The sequence below is a fragment of the Hesperophylax consimilis genome, chromosome 3 (assembly GCF_061612785.1).
Source record: "Hesperophylax consimilis isolate HC1 chromosome 3, BYU_Hcon_1.0, whole genome shotgun sequence".
NCBI classification, from domain to species: domain Eukaryota; kingdom Metazoa; phylum Arthropoda; class Insecta; order Trichoptera; family Limnephilidae; genus Hesperophylax; species Hesperophylax consimilis.
The window spans coordinates 14,432,746-14,447,964 of record NC_142838.1 but is presented as its reverse complement, the minus strand read 5'-3'; positions in this window follow the sequence as shown (position 1 = coordinate 14,447,964).

Sequence of the window (15,219 nt, the reverse complement as noted above, 5' to 3'; positions counted from 1 at the left end):
TGCCATTGCCGAATGGCAATATATCTACGTTTTTTTTATAATAGAAAGTTAAATAGTTTATAACTTCTCTATTTACAATACCAAAACACGACAGAACCATTGTTACATGTAGTATGAGTGTGTAGCTAAAAAAGACGCAGTCAAAATGTCTACCTGCGTGTACACATTTTCAAAAGACTTTTGCCAAGGGAAACGGGAAGTGATCTTTTATTCTGATAACTGTGTGGCACAGAATAAAAACAAATTTTTGTTTTTCATGTATATTCATGCACTACGAACACTTGATATTCAAATTATTACCAATAAATATCTAATTGTTGGGCACTCAGAGAACGAAGGATACTCCGTTCATTCTTGCATCGAAAGAGAAAAGGTCAGGGTTTTAAAACAAGGTCCAATATTTGTTCCAACGGAGTTAGCGATAATTATAAAGTGTGCAAAGAAGAATGAACCTCGTTATAAGTTAACAGAAATGGAAACAACGGACTGGAAAAGGGTATGTCAGAAGACTGGAAAAAAATTCTCAATAAACATGGACAAAAATAAATGTATTTGGAATTAAGTTAAGATGTTACTGATCACTAAATATGAACCGTCAGTTATCAAATACAAAAGCACCTACACCAGCGGTCGGGGAACCGGGGTAAATTACCCCAAATGGGGTAAAAATTTATTTTTTGGGGTAATAAGGAAAATTTTCTAGTTTGCTATTTCATAAACGTGTTAGTATTTTTACAAACTTAATCATTTCAGGTGTGTGCCTGAGAAGTAAAAGACGCGCGTTCTCTTGATCTCTTATTTGTTTGCCAAAGTGTTGTTATACCAAAAAAACCTCATATTTTTTTAATTAAGTAATACTGCCAATACAGACCCGCGATGCACAAGAAGGAAATAACGATGAAGGTTCATTGTAGGTTTCCAGGGAATCAACACAAATTTGTTTTTTTATTCTTAAGGTTTTCTGTAAAAAAATGTACATACTTTTTATTCTAAAGGTTTTCTGTTATTTTTGATACATACTTTTTATTCTTGGTTTTTTTTTTTAATTTTGTCACATACTGTTTTGTTCGTTTTGTTACATACTTTTATTCTTAAGGTTTTCTGTTATTTTAATTACACGTACACGCTTCTTATAAATGAAATTATAAGCACAATTGTATTTTTCTTTCATTTTTATACCTCTTTACTCCCATACAATTGTCATATTGACAAACTATAAGAGTGAGTGGGTGTGTGTACCTACTGTTGAAATTGTATTTATGATTATAAACAGCACGGTAAAACACACAGAAATAAGAATTATTAATCATTATAAGCAATAATTATTAGCCTGAAACACTCATCCACATTTAAAAAATCTCCCGAATACAATAATTAATTATTTTTTTAATGATAAACTAACGTTTATAAGACAAGGTTTTATGCATAGCATAAAGGATAACAAATATATATAAGCAATAATTAGTCATCCGAAATACTAATACAAATTGAAAAAATCTCCCGAGTAAAAATAAATGCCGCCAACTAATTTAATTATCCATCTTCAATTAATCATTAATTCAATTATATAATCTAAACTCGTAATATTATTATTATGCTACACTGAGATAATTTGAGAAGATTACCAAACCTCAACGCAACAGTGAGATATTTCCAGATTTACGTATACTTTGTCAAAATTAGTATGAAAAAAGTACTTATTTATCTAATATTACTATTTTGTGTTGATGTTAAATAATTTACCTCTCTAATACAATATATAATACCATTTCTCTGCCAGCTTCATCGAAGTAAAAAAAATATCAGTTGTGATGTTTCGTCCCTTTTTGAGATACGGCTGTAATAGTTTCATTATTACATATTCTAATTATGTATAATTTTCAGAGTAATTAAGTACCACTAGTGACACATATGAAGGTTTGATTATATTGTTTATGAAAGGTTCTCGCCTCTGCTATTTGTTTGTAATTAAGTCGCGTCGGCAAGGCCGATTCCTGTTTTGCGGCCTTTTTTTAATTTGAAGTTTGTCAACTGTCTTTTCATATAAAAGATTGGGTTTCCTTAACTCTTTCTTGCTCAAAAACAACCAACCTTTCCTAAAGAACCACAGGAACTAGCCTGTATCCAGAGTATTTACTGTAAAAAGTGCCTAGTCATATTATGTGAAAGTGTGTATTTATTGTTAAATAAAATAATTCGGTTTGCTTTCAATAACATAGTATAATTAAAAGGACCCTTATTTATAACATGGTCCTAGCAATCCGGATATTGTAATCCAGGCGAGATTACAAAAAATTTAAACAAAAACCAAGCGGCCAAAAATATTGAAGAAATCCGTGAGAGATCAGCTGGAAGTCTGAGAACCTGAAAACACACCATCGCATCAGACAGATAAATGCCAATCCTATCGTATCCTATCACTTCTAGAATTCCCAAAATATCTTTATTAGTTTATTCAAATAATAATATTAGAAATAATTTGTTACAAGATTTCCGATTTACTGTTTGTCAATATCATAAAAAATTGCAAATTATAACTTAATTTTGTATGACATTTTACAATAACAATATTAGCTAAGTGATTTATATGCATATTTTATCGAAAATAGTAAATATTGTAAGGATCTTGTCATCATTTCTCTCAAATTGGAGTATTAATACACAAATAATTTACTAGTTTTAGTGAATTATTGTAGTGATCATTTAATTATTGGGAATTTATTGTCGCGATTCATAATACGATGGAGAAATTGAAAGGATTAGTGAATAAACGCGGAGTTTTAAGGGGAAAATTAACCAGATTCAATGATGACTTGAATACGCTTTCAGCTCACGAAATAAAACTGAGATAATATATGACAGAATTAAATGTATAATTTGATGAATTTGAAGTTATTCAGGATGAAATTGAGGAAATCTCAGATGTAAATGAAATCGAAAATGCTTCTCAGAGAGAATCATTTGAAAATCAATATTATTCATTAATGACAACGGCCAAAGGTGCATTAGAATCCGTAGAACAATCGAGGGTAGAAATAAAATTACCTAACAAGAATTGTTACAAGAATTCCACGGAGACCAGAAAAATTGGAACACCTTTGTAGAAACTTTTAAGACTTTTAAAAGTTCACAATAATAATTCGATAAGCAATGTACAGAAATTTTATTATTTGCTATCTTGCTTAAAAAGAGAAGCAATTAAAATCATTTCGAATTTAGAGATGTCTGAGTCTGAATATCAAGCAGCATGGGAATTGTTACATGATAGATATTCTAATGTGCAAATGTACATAAGCATATTCAATTCATATTCCAATCGAAGGAAATGAAGCAGGAAGATGCAGTCGCATTGCGGTGATTGATAGATGGAACTAACGTTAACTTAAAAGCTCTACACAACTTAGGAGTTCAAGTAAATCAATGGGATGCTTTAATTATTTACAAAATTTCAAACAAATTAGACATGATTACTAGAAAACATTGGGAACAAAGCCCTATTGAAGGGAACTTGCCCACACTGAAAGAGTTCTTGAAATGTTAAGCTTTACGAGCTCAAACTTTAGAACTTATATAAATAATACATAACATAAATAATTGTGATAAGCTAAAGACTAAAATATCAGGAAATTTAAACGTTGAAAAACTAGAATTAGCTTTGAAATATTTAATTGCATCGTCACAAAAATACAGTTTTCATGTAGAACTAGAAGCCTTGATAAAAAATGGAAGTGTAAATAAAAATAGTTCTTTAAAGGCTCTGAACCCGTTTTTACATGACCAATTAACACGGGTTGGTGGGAGATTGTCCACAGCAACACATTTAACTTTTCAACAAAAACATCCTATTATTTTACCTTCAAAGCATAAGATGACAGAATTAATAATACGTCACTACCATAATGCGATTTTACACTCAGGAGCACAAGCGTTTCTAGCCGAAATAAGGTTAAAATTTTGGCCAATATTCAGTAAAAACACAGTAAAACGAATATTACATAACTGTATAACATCTTTTAGATGCTGCCCCGTCGTAGGCCAGCAAATTACGGGTAACTTGCCTATGGACCGAATCAACCCGGGCAGGTCATTCTCTGTAACCGGTTTGGACTACGCGCGTCCACTCCAAATCAAAAGTAGAGTTCTGAAGAGAGCACCTCTAATCAAATTGTATCTATGCATTTTTGTTTGTCTTGCTACTAAGGCTGTCCATTTAGAGCTTGTAACAGATTTATCTAGCGAAACTTTTTTAAATTGTTTAAAACGGTTTATAGCTCGCAGAGGTCAACCCAAGAAAATATATTCTGAAAATGCTTCTACTTTCAAAGGAGCATGTAATAAACTGGAGGAACTGTATGCCAGTTTGAGAAAAAATGGTGACAAAATTCAGGAATATTTGGCAAATAGGGCTATAGAATGTCATTTTATCGCTCCACGCGCACCAACGTAAGGAGGTCTGTGGGAAGTCGCAGTCAAATCTGCCAAATATCACTTGTATAGAATTAATAATTATTCATCTTTAACTTTTGAGCTTTTATATACTGTACTATGTCAAGTCGAAGCCTGTTTCAACTCCAGACCCTTAACACCACTGTCTAACTTTCCTAATGATTTAAATCCTCTGACTCCTAACCATTTCCTTATGGGCGCTAATGCATCTGTTATTCCAGAAGAAGATGTCCGAGATGTACCATACAACAGACTAAATCAATATAAAAAATGACGGACTTATTCAATAAATTTGCTTCGGTTAGAAAAAGGATTATTTGGGAGAACTTCAACGGAGAAACAAATGGCGAACCACCAACCAGAAGTCCCTCCAGAAAGATGATCTAGTTATTTTGAAGGAAGATAACTTACCCCTCACTCTATGCAAATGGCTTGCATTCTATCCTTTCATCCTGGAGCTAATGGAATCGTAAGGGTAGTCACCCTCCGGACATCACAAGGGACGTTCGTGCGACCGATTATAAAAATCTGTCTGCTAACCATAGAGGGCAACCTTGAACACCAATAACTTACTCGTTCAACAAAGGGCGATATGAAGAAATAGAACGATCCTGCAATTTACGTTTTTTTTTTGCACGCCCCAAACTGATGTAACAAACCCGATGTAACCAAATTGATGACCCTGGCTCAAATTGATGAACCTTCGTGCAAAGCTGATGACCTCTCGTGCACAAGGTTATTCTCATAGAAATCCAGATGAAAATAGAAGAAGAAGCCAATCAAGATTTGCGTTGTGTTTGTTAAATACTGACTCCTTTATATTTTATATGTTCTTGTTTCTATTTATTAACTATAAAATTTAATATTAATGGCTTATGTATATATGTTTTTTTTTCGTTTTTTATTAGAGAGAACCTTGGTGAATTAAGTTTCTTTCGGGTCGGGTGCATGTATTATTTTGATTGCAGTAATTGAATCAATTAGATACCATTAGTGTCACCTGTGAAGGTTTGGTTATATTGTTTATGAAAGGTTCTCGCCTCTGCTATTTATTACAAGAACAATTCCTGTATTGCCGCCTGTTGAATTTGTGTCAATGTAGTTTGACAACAGTTTTTCATATAAAAGGTTAGGTTTCCTTAAACAATCGAAGGTTTCACCTTCCCTACAGAAACACAGGAACCGGCCTGTACCTAGTGTATTTCACCTGCAAAATGTATTCATGTTGTGCAAAAAAGTGTCTATTTATTGTGAATAAAATAATTCGAATTGTTCTCAGACCCTACAATTTATAACAGCCATCCCTATGCTAATAATGACCACTGCTCAGCACCACTGCCTGTATTTAGATGTGAGATAGTAGGTACAATATATTATTGTCCAAAAACAAAATTAATTCAAACGAAATCTTGAAATATGAAAAATTGAAAAAAAAAATTAACTCTAAAATTGATAATGATATATTCTACCCTTAGGACTTAGGACGGGTTGTTTCAGAATTTGAACAATTCATCAAATTTAAAAGTTGATTTTCACGATCTGTGAAGGTTCTATTCTGTTGTGAAACTGAAATAATGACAAAACTTGAAAAGAATTTTCACATACCTTGAAAATCAATTTCCAATAATAAATAAATTTATTTTGGAAAACACACTTTTTACTTTTTACACAAAATTTCGACTTATATTGAAAAAAAATCATTTAACATTTCTGGTACAGAAACCATTCCAAACCGTTCCATTCCGTGACCATATTTACTTATTTTTTAAAGCCTAGAGGCTTTTCCATGAGAAAAGTTGATTGGTACAGTTTTTTTTTTAATATTTTTTTTTGTACATGATATAACTGCCCCAGCAACAATATTTTGTATTTAATAAGTACAAAATTGAAAATGTTTACTAAAGAATCCGTATTATGTATGACCCTCCATTAGTATTCTGGGCAATGAGTACAATATTATGGTCATTAGTCTCAAAATTTCAACGCTAAAAAAAACCCTTCTAGTAATCTGATACTGGTGGAAACAATGAAAACGAAAAAATGAATTTTTAAATATTATTTTATATGTTTGTACTTTATCGCTTATCTGAATTATTCACACAAACAGTTTCAATTTTAAAAATGACACTAAATTCAAAGCAAATCCAAGTTCAATGAACCACAGTTACAACCACAAACAAACAACCAAAATTAGTATTTTCGATGATTACAATATACACGGTGTCCGGAAACTCGTAGTACAAGCGGGAAACTGGAGAATCTACACCACATGGGGAACCCAAAAAAACATAAAGTTTTTTGATTTGAGCATTTTCAAAAAAAAAAAAAAAACCAAAAAAAAATATTTTTCGGCTATTTTAGGGTTAAAGTTTTTTCTGGTGTTTAGGGTTGAATAACAGATGTTTTAACCCTGCAGAGCAGAAATATTTTATGATTACACCGGGTTAAATGAAGGGTGATTTCAAAATAATGCTTCAAATCCGAGTTTCTTCATTTGTTTTACTTTCAAATAGTTTTAATTAGTTGGGTACTTTGATCTTCAGTAATAATTTATAAGAATTTGATTAAAAAAAAAAAAAAAAATCAACTTCAAACTCGATTTACTCGATAACGAAAGCTCAAATAAAAAAAAATATATACTACAAAATCGACTCCAAATGTGATGTAGATTCACCAGTTTCCCGCTTGTACTACGAGTTTCCGGACACCCTGTATACATGTCTGTTTTTGGAATTACAGGCAATCTTTATGATTAATTTTAACCAATTGACTACGAGGTATTTTGTGGTAGTCGATGCTCCTGTAAGTATGCTTGACTATTTTCTGCGATGGCACCCGTTTCCTGGTCAAAACCCGAAGAAATTCTAAAACAAACAACATAAAATTGTTTTATTTTATGCCTTTTTTCAATACCATATTATTATATGGCTTGGCTTTCGGTGGAATTCAGTTGGTAATAAGACAAGGAATTAAATATGGAAAAAAAAATACTAAGCATACCTTTAAATTATTTGCAAACATTCTTTCCGAAAAGATAGTATGTATTGGCGAAATGAATTTTCAATAAAAAATATGTGTTTCTAAGAAAATATTTTTTAGTCCTCACCAGTATGTGTCTTGTCTGGATTTTTCACACAGTAATATACAATGGCGAAATTTTTATAGTCCGTTTCCAAAACGGTGTTAAAAATATTGTAATGTCCCTGAAGACTGCCTTCAATTGAGTCTGTCTTTTTCTGCCAAAAAACTGTCTCAGCTTTATGTGTCCTAAGGGAGAACCATTATTGTTTTTAATTAAATATTTCAGAACTCATTTCGGAAACCTATTGCTGAACTTGAAAAATATCCTGCAAAAAATAATTGCATATTTATGTGTTAAGTATCTACCTACAATATTTAGATAACGAAAGAATAATTTGTTCGAAACCCGTTTTTGCGAAAATGTATGACACCCCTGTTGGAACTAACAAGCAGGAGCGGATCTAAGGTTCAGAATTTCAGCAAATGCTTGCTGAGCTCGTTGCGGTCATCTTTTTTCTATTAGCACGCGACCATGAGCCCAAGAAAACAACTAAAATAATAATTAAAAGTATTCTATTTTGCTTAGTAAGTTTTTTTCTATTCTTATTTTACTAGCGTTTTTTTATCACCGTCGCACAGTTTGTGAGTATGTAATGTTGTATTCTAAAAAATGTTTAATTTGTATAGTAAAAATAAAAAATTTGGAAAAAAATAAAGGAAATTTTTAATTTTTCATAATAATATTTTTGGTATGCTATCTTTCCGAAAAATAAAAATCGAAAGTATTTATTGGTTTGCCCTCCGTCCTAGAAAAAAAATTCATCTGCGCATAATAATTAATATTTCTGCATATAATAATTAACTTTCCACTCTCTTCGCCTACACCACAGGCTCAGAGATTTTTGAGGAATAGTGCGGTATCCGCAATTTCAAGCCTTTGTATATCTGTAGGTAATTAGTAGTAACCTACACATTTGAAAAAAAGAATTATTCATATATTTAATTTTTATTCCACCATTCCAAATGCAGAAAAGAATATTTTCATGATAAAATTCAAAATAATAACACCATTATTTTTTTTTTTAATTTTCTTTTCGGAATAACATTATTGAGTAAAACCTCAAATTGTAATATTTAATTATTGAAGACAATATTAGCGATTTCTAAACGAAAATTTGAAGCAGAAAAATCAGAAAAGGATACGGTCACATCTAGGACTCGAACCCAGGACCCTTGTCTTTCCGGGACACTGCTCTACCAACTGAGCTAATGGGACCCTATCCACCTCGGTCACTTTTAACTGTATCATACTTCGAATAAGAACTACCAACATTGTCTTCATATTTTCACCGCACATTCTTATTACCCAGGACCCTTCTCTTTAAAGACAAGGGTCCTGGGTTCGAGTCCTAGATGTGACCGTATCCTTTTCTGATTTTTCTGTTTCAGATTTTCGTTTAGAAATCGCTAATATTCTCTTCAATAACTAAACACCATTATTATTTGAAAATTTAAAATGTTCATATTATATCTTCAAATCACTATTAGGTGGCTTAGCGACTAGCGACACGGTTAGCATTCACAGTTCACAAACAGATAATTCCAACATCTTTTAAATTTAAAAAACAGTTGTTTGGCCTCATATCCAAAATGAAGTTTTGTATGAATAGATAACTTATCCCCCCTCCCACCCCTTTGACCTCTCCAAATGGTGTCTCGCCTTGCGCCACAGTGGGAGGGTTATATTCATACGTCTGTCACTCCTGGACGCACTGATCCCTAGATTCCTTCCCGACTGTCATACCTTTTAATTTCCTTTCCTTAAAAAAGACCCTCCACACAGCATCCTAAAAGATGACAAAGGCTCTGAGGGAAATGATTTTCCTCGGGGTTTATAATTTCATTTAAACCATTAGCCCCTTGGATACGTTTGCAGACTGCCCATTGAGTCTTAGGAAGGGGTGGTTTCAGAGAATTTGAACAATTCTTAAAATTTCCAAGTTAATTTTCAAGTTCTGTGAAAGATTTAAGTTCTGTTATTATTTCAGTTCTGTCAAGCAACTAGGATATAATGATATAATAACAGAACTTTAATAGGACTTTCACAGAGCCAAAAAAGGAATGTTTAAATTTGATGAATTGTTCAAATTCCGTTAAACAACTCATACTTAGATCTGCCCCTGCTAATTAGTACTGAGATAATTTCTTTCTTACAAAGTGTTTTGATATTGTTCCACAACAAACAAGTTTCCGTCATCCTCAGCCTGATAAAATACAGCAATACAGGAGTGGTGCACGGCATTCCCGTCTTCGGCAAATCTCTCATATTCATACCATGGACCACCGAACCTTTCATGCCGAAAGTTCTTTACCTGTTTCATCTGAAAATGGAATCACGTATACTAAAATATTGTTTCATATATTTCACATATTGTTTTTTCACATTTTAAATTAATTGATTTCCAATAAAATTGTTAACCTCACTAGGACCAACCTGTATAGAGGTTACAATACAATTCGTGGTTTGTTATTTATGTAGATTTTTAATACAAATATTTTTATACCTTTTCATAATTCGGACATTTACCAGGTCTAACGATTTGTCCTTGTGTTGATGTTATAACTATAGAGCATACAATAAATAGTATTCGAATCAACGTATTGTTATCTCTCGATTTACAGAACACTGAAAAAAAGTCTAAAACATGAGTATTTTATACATTTTCTAACACACATCTGTTCAATTTATTTATATAACAGGTAGAGATGCATTTTTCACACAATAATGAAATACAATCAATTACAGATCGACATTGTTAGCTAGTTTTAACCAAAATATCAGATAATTCACTAATCAGTCAAGAGCATCCAATGTTATTAACCGTTTGATTGCCAATCGTCGAATCTCGTCGATTCGTGTTTTAACAAAGATTGCCGATCGTCGATTTCCGTCGTTTGCGTCAGTCGTGTTCTGATTCGCGCGTACGTCGGGTGTGGTTCTGCGGCGTTGGTTAATATTATTCTAATATTATCTTAATAGTTGTAAGATCGTAGTAAACCTTTAAAATTTCAGATTCATTAATAATTTTTATTTATTTTAGTTAATTGAAAAAATATAACGTCGAGGGCGTCCTCTGATATGTCTGACAGCGGGAGCGACGATTTCTACTCCTCTAATTCAAGTTCGAGTAAGAGTAGCTCTGATGAGAGTGATGTCAGTGATGTCATACCTGTGTTTCCCAACCGCGGGATGCGAATTTCCAGTAATTCTTTGGATCGTGACCAAGAAATGGAGAGTAACACCGGAAATTACTCAATTTCAAATGTACCTCCCGCAACCAATTTTTCTACCGAAAATTCTCATTTTTTCGAAACGCCTGGACTTCGGGATCCTCCTCCGCGTGATTCTAAACCAATATCATATTTTGATTTATCGAAATCCTTGAAAGTTCAAAGAATTTATGGGTAAAAAAATATATAGTTTCATAAAAAATAATGTTTTTTTGGTGGCATTTTACAAGCAAATGTATGAATTTTTTGGCACTCAAACGGTTAAAATATACATTTAACAAATTTATTATAAACTAAGTAGGTTTACATAAAAAAATACGTAGGTAATTAATGAGAATTTTTTTTTCATTTTCCCATAATTGCTGATATATGTGTAAACTATTTTTTCTCAAGAAACAATTATAAAAATAAATGTTTTCTATTCAGATTTAAATACAAACACCATTTATTTACATAATATGATTTGTATGGTTATAATTTAGAAGAAAAATATATTTTTAGGTTATTGATATTGATCACATGCAACATGCAACATAATTCAATTTCAATATGTGCTAATCTTTTCTTAAGCCATGCTTATGTAGAGAAATTACTTATTAAATTTACCTACCTCGTAAAGACATAATAAATATTTGATTAAATATACTTGTTTACTCGCACTGTTAGTAATAATAATTACTTTGGTAAATAAAACCACTGTGTTTGCTTTCAATAGCTGGGGGTAAGTGAATGTTTTACTCATTGATACATTCAAGATAAACAAAAAAGTTTAAAATTTAATTTCCTCACAACCTAATCATATTTTTAGGCCACTTGCATAATTTTTTTTCCTATTTAGGCAAAAATTGTGAGAATATATTTTTATAGCATCACACTAAAAAAAATAATATCTCATAATTATTTTAGCCATGATTCATCTCCTTGTCCCGTCATTATTATGTTCAATGTCGTTAAAACTGGACATTTTTATGTAGTGACGTCACAAGATAAAAATTCAAATTTATATTAAAAAACTATGATTTTTTTCCTTTGTTGGCAAAATTTTCGTAATCTTAGTAGAAACATCTAATCACAATTTTTTTTCCAAATCATTATAAAATGCAAGCAAGTGGCCTATTACTTGACCGTGTAGAATAACTACATAATGCGTTATTTTTGCTTTACGAAACAATCGAGCCAAAATTATTAATGGTTCCACAGGTATTAAAGTTGATTTGATATATCAACATTACTAATCAGGGATAATTTTATTAGAGCAATCAAAACACTTCATACTTCTAAAATATTGTTACGTTAGAGTGACAGTGTTAGGCCGGCCACAATTTAGATGCAAACAATTATCGCACATTTTCATACGATTCTTTTCATGTTTTGCGTTGGTCAAGACCAGTTACATTTCTCCGATACTAGTAGGCTGCTACGGTTTCGTCGCAGTCATTTATTATACTAGAAGGGATAAATTTGATGAATTCCATAATATCATGGCAGACTTAAATAATGACAATAATCATGGTATGTATAAGTATTTGGTATTTGTCATTTGATGGTCACGCAGGTGATAATTAGAATCACTTTGATCCCACAAACGTTTGTGGTCATGTAATAAAATAATAAATTTTTCATTACCCATCGTAGGAAACCATAAAATTTTCTAAACAAATCTGAATCGTATCGCATCTATTCGCGCGCACGCGCATAACTTAATTGTAAGTAGTGTGCAAGCTTCAATATTACTTTAAATATAGACTTGCGATTCAATTTGACAATGATCTTTTTATGTTTTTTTGTTTCCTTCTTCAGCTGCCTAATAAAAACAAAATTAGTAACAAATTATTAGTTAAAGTTATTTTTGATCCATGCAGTACACCAGCGTTTCCCAATATTTTTTCGCCCCGGAACCCTTATCGATCATACTTTTCTAGGCGGAACCCTATTTTTATAAGAAAAAGATAAACTTGTAGTTTGAATACTTTCATGTTTACCATGAAAAGAAAGATCAAAAGTTTTGTGTAAAACTCAATTTAATGTAAAGAGTGATATCTTTTTACATTTTTTGTTAAAATAGCATTGAAATCAGGCTTTATGTCAGACAGCTGAATACGAAGATCTGGAGTGGCATCCAGTCTGTTTCTGTATTTGTTTTTTGTGTAAGCGTAAGCCGAAAAACCAGTTTCACATCGGTAAGTGGTCACAAACGGTAACAAAACTGTGATAGCCTTCTCGACGACTTCTAGATATTCGTTTTTAAGTCCAATCCAAAACTCATCCAGATTAGTTTTTTCTGAATTAAACTTTTGTTGTAAGGAAGAAGAACACATATCAATCAAAGCCTCGTTCTCTGTTGCTGTAAGAGTCGACGGTGTCCTGTGAACTAGGAATGGATTCTGTACCCAGTCAATGTCCTGCAGGTTTTTTTCAGGAAAATACTCTTCCAGAGATTTGTTGAGGGCCATCAAATGTTCGTAAATGCATTTTTCAACATCTGAGGTTACTTGCAACTCATTTTTTTCCAGAAACTCGTTTAAAAGAGTAAAACATTGGTACTGTTTCTGTTCAACACATTCTATCCAGAAGACAAGTTTTTTTCTAAGAGAAGAGATTTTGTCGTTTACTGTAAAAGTATTTGTGTTTCTTCCTTGCAATGACTTGCAAATTACATTCAGTTTATCAAATATGTCTGCCAAATACGCCAGTTTCATTAGCCATTGCTCGTCGTGCAATAGTTGAACAAGACCACTCAAAGATGAAGAAAGCGATTCTTTGGAAAAAAAATACCACTAGTTCGTTGCGCAATTCAAACACTCTTGATAATACTTTTCCTTTGGAAAGCCATCTTACTTCCGTGTGAAGAAGAAGTGATTGATGCTGACTTCCTATATCTTCACACACTTTTTTAAAAAGTCTCAATTGGAGCGGACGTGATTTAACATAATTCACAATTTGTACGGCTTGATCGAGAACTTTCTTTAACTCGTGTGGTATTTTTTTTACGACAAGGGCATGTCGATGTAAAACGCAGTGACTGCTGCTGCATTTAGGTGCAACATTCTTAATTCTTGTTACAGTACCTTTTATTTTGCCAGTCAAAGCGGCAGCTCCATCGCTACATACATCGACACATTTGTTCCAATGAATGTTATGTACATTCATGTAATTATCAATGACTTTGAAAATTTCTTCTCCAGTGGTGTTGGTCTCCAAAGGAGCACAAATAAACAAATCCTCTTCAATAGATCCCCGAAGGGGTATCTTACGAAAACAAGCAGTATTTATAGTCCAGCGACATCTGTACTTTCGTCCAGTTGCATTGCAAACATTTCACTACTTTTCAATCTACAAATCAATTCATCTTCAATGTGGTCAGATATTTTATGGATTCGATCAGATATGACATTATTGGAACTCTGAACTGCTGCAACTTTCTGCGCTGCGTCTCCGCCAAGTACACACTTGACAATTTCTGTCATACAGGGTTTTATTAAAGTCTCTGCAATCATGTGTGGTTTGCCAGCACGAGCAATCCTGTAACTTAACAGGAATGAAGCTTCGGTGGCATTCTCGTTATCAGTTTTAACATATTTATGTAAAGCAGCCACACTGGTTTTATGTGCATCTTTGTATCTTTTAAAAAAGTCTAAGCTTTTGTCTTTTAGTTGCGGGTGGTTGGAATTAAGATGTCGTTTTAGCTTTGCAGGTGCCAGAGAGCTATTACATATGATTTTGTTGCAGATAACGCATTGACCATCCGGATTCTCAAGCATTCCTACAGAAATAAATCCAAAGGACAAGTAAGATTCGTCATATTTTCTCTTTTTTGAAGTAGTGTTATCCTGAGATTGCCCAGCCCTTTTAGTCGTTGGTGTATTTTGTCTATCCTGCTAAGGACAATATCCTTCAGTATTTACGATATCCTGGAATGAAATAAAAAACATTAGTAATGTGACGGCAAGATGCAGTTTGGTGTTGGCTAAAAAGAACAGTCCCACCCCAAATCTTACTTTGGCACAGTCTGGAATTTGACCCCTTTTTCGGGCGTGATTCATTCATATCAAAATTAGATGGCATTTGCTGTTTAAAAGGCTAGAGTCGAACACCCATGCGTCAGTTATACTACATTAAAGTAATTTATCAGGGTTGTCACGGTTATCACCAATCAAAATATGTTCATGAACTGGGCCTAAATGATTACTTTTTTTTTTTTTTTATAGTGAATACCTCACAAGAGTCCCAACTGCTCCCGTCTGGAGCCAGTGAGACTATGGCATCCCCGATTGGGGGATGTTGTGAGGCTGAAGGTAAGTGGGGAAGGGAAAGAGGAAGGTGGGGAAGTACCTGGCTATTCAGATCTAGTCACTAAACACGGCTAAAGTCATTTGGAGCAACGTTTCAATTCTGAATGGTGGTCTTACACCAGGACGATACTGGTAGTATCTTCCACTCTGGAACGTGCCGCAAATATAC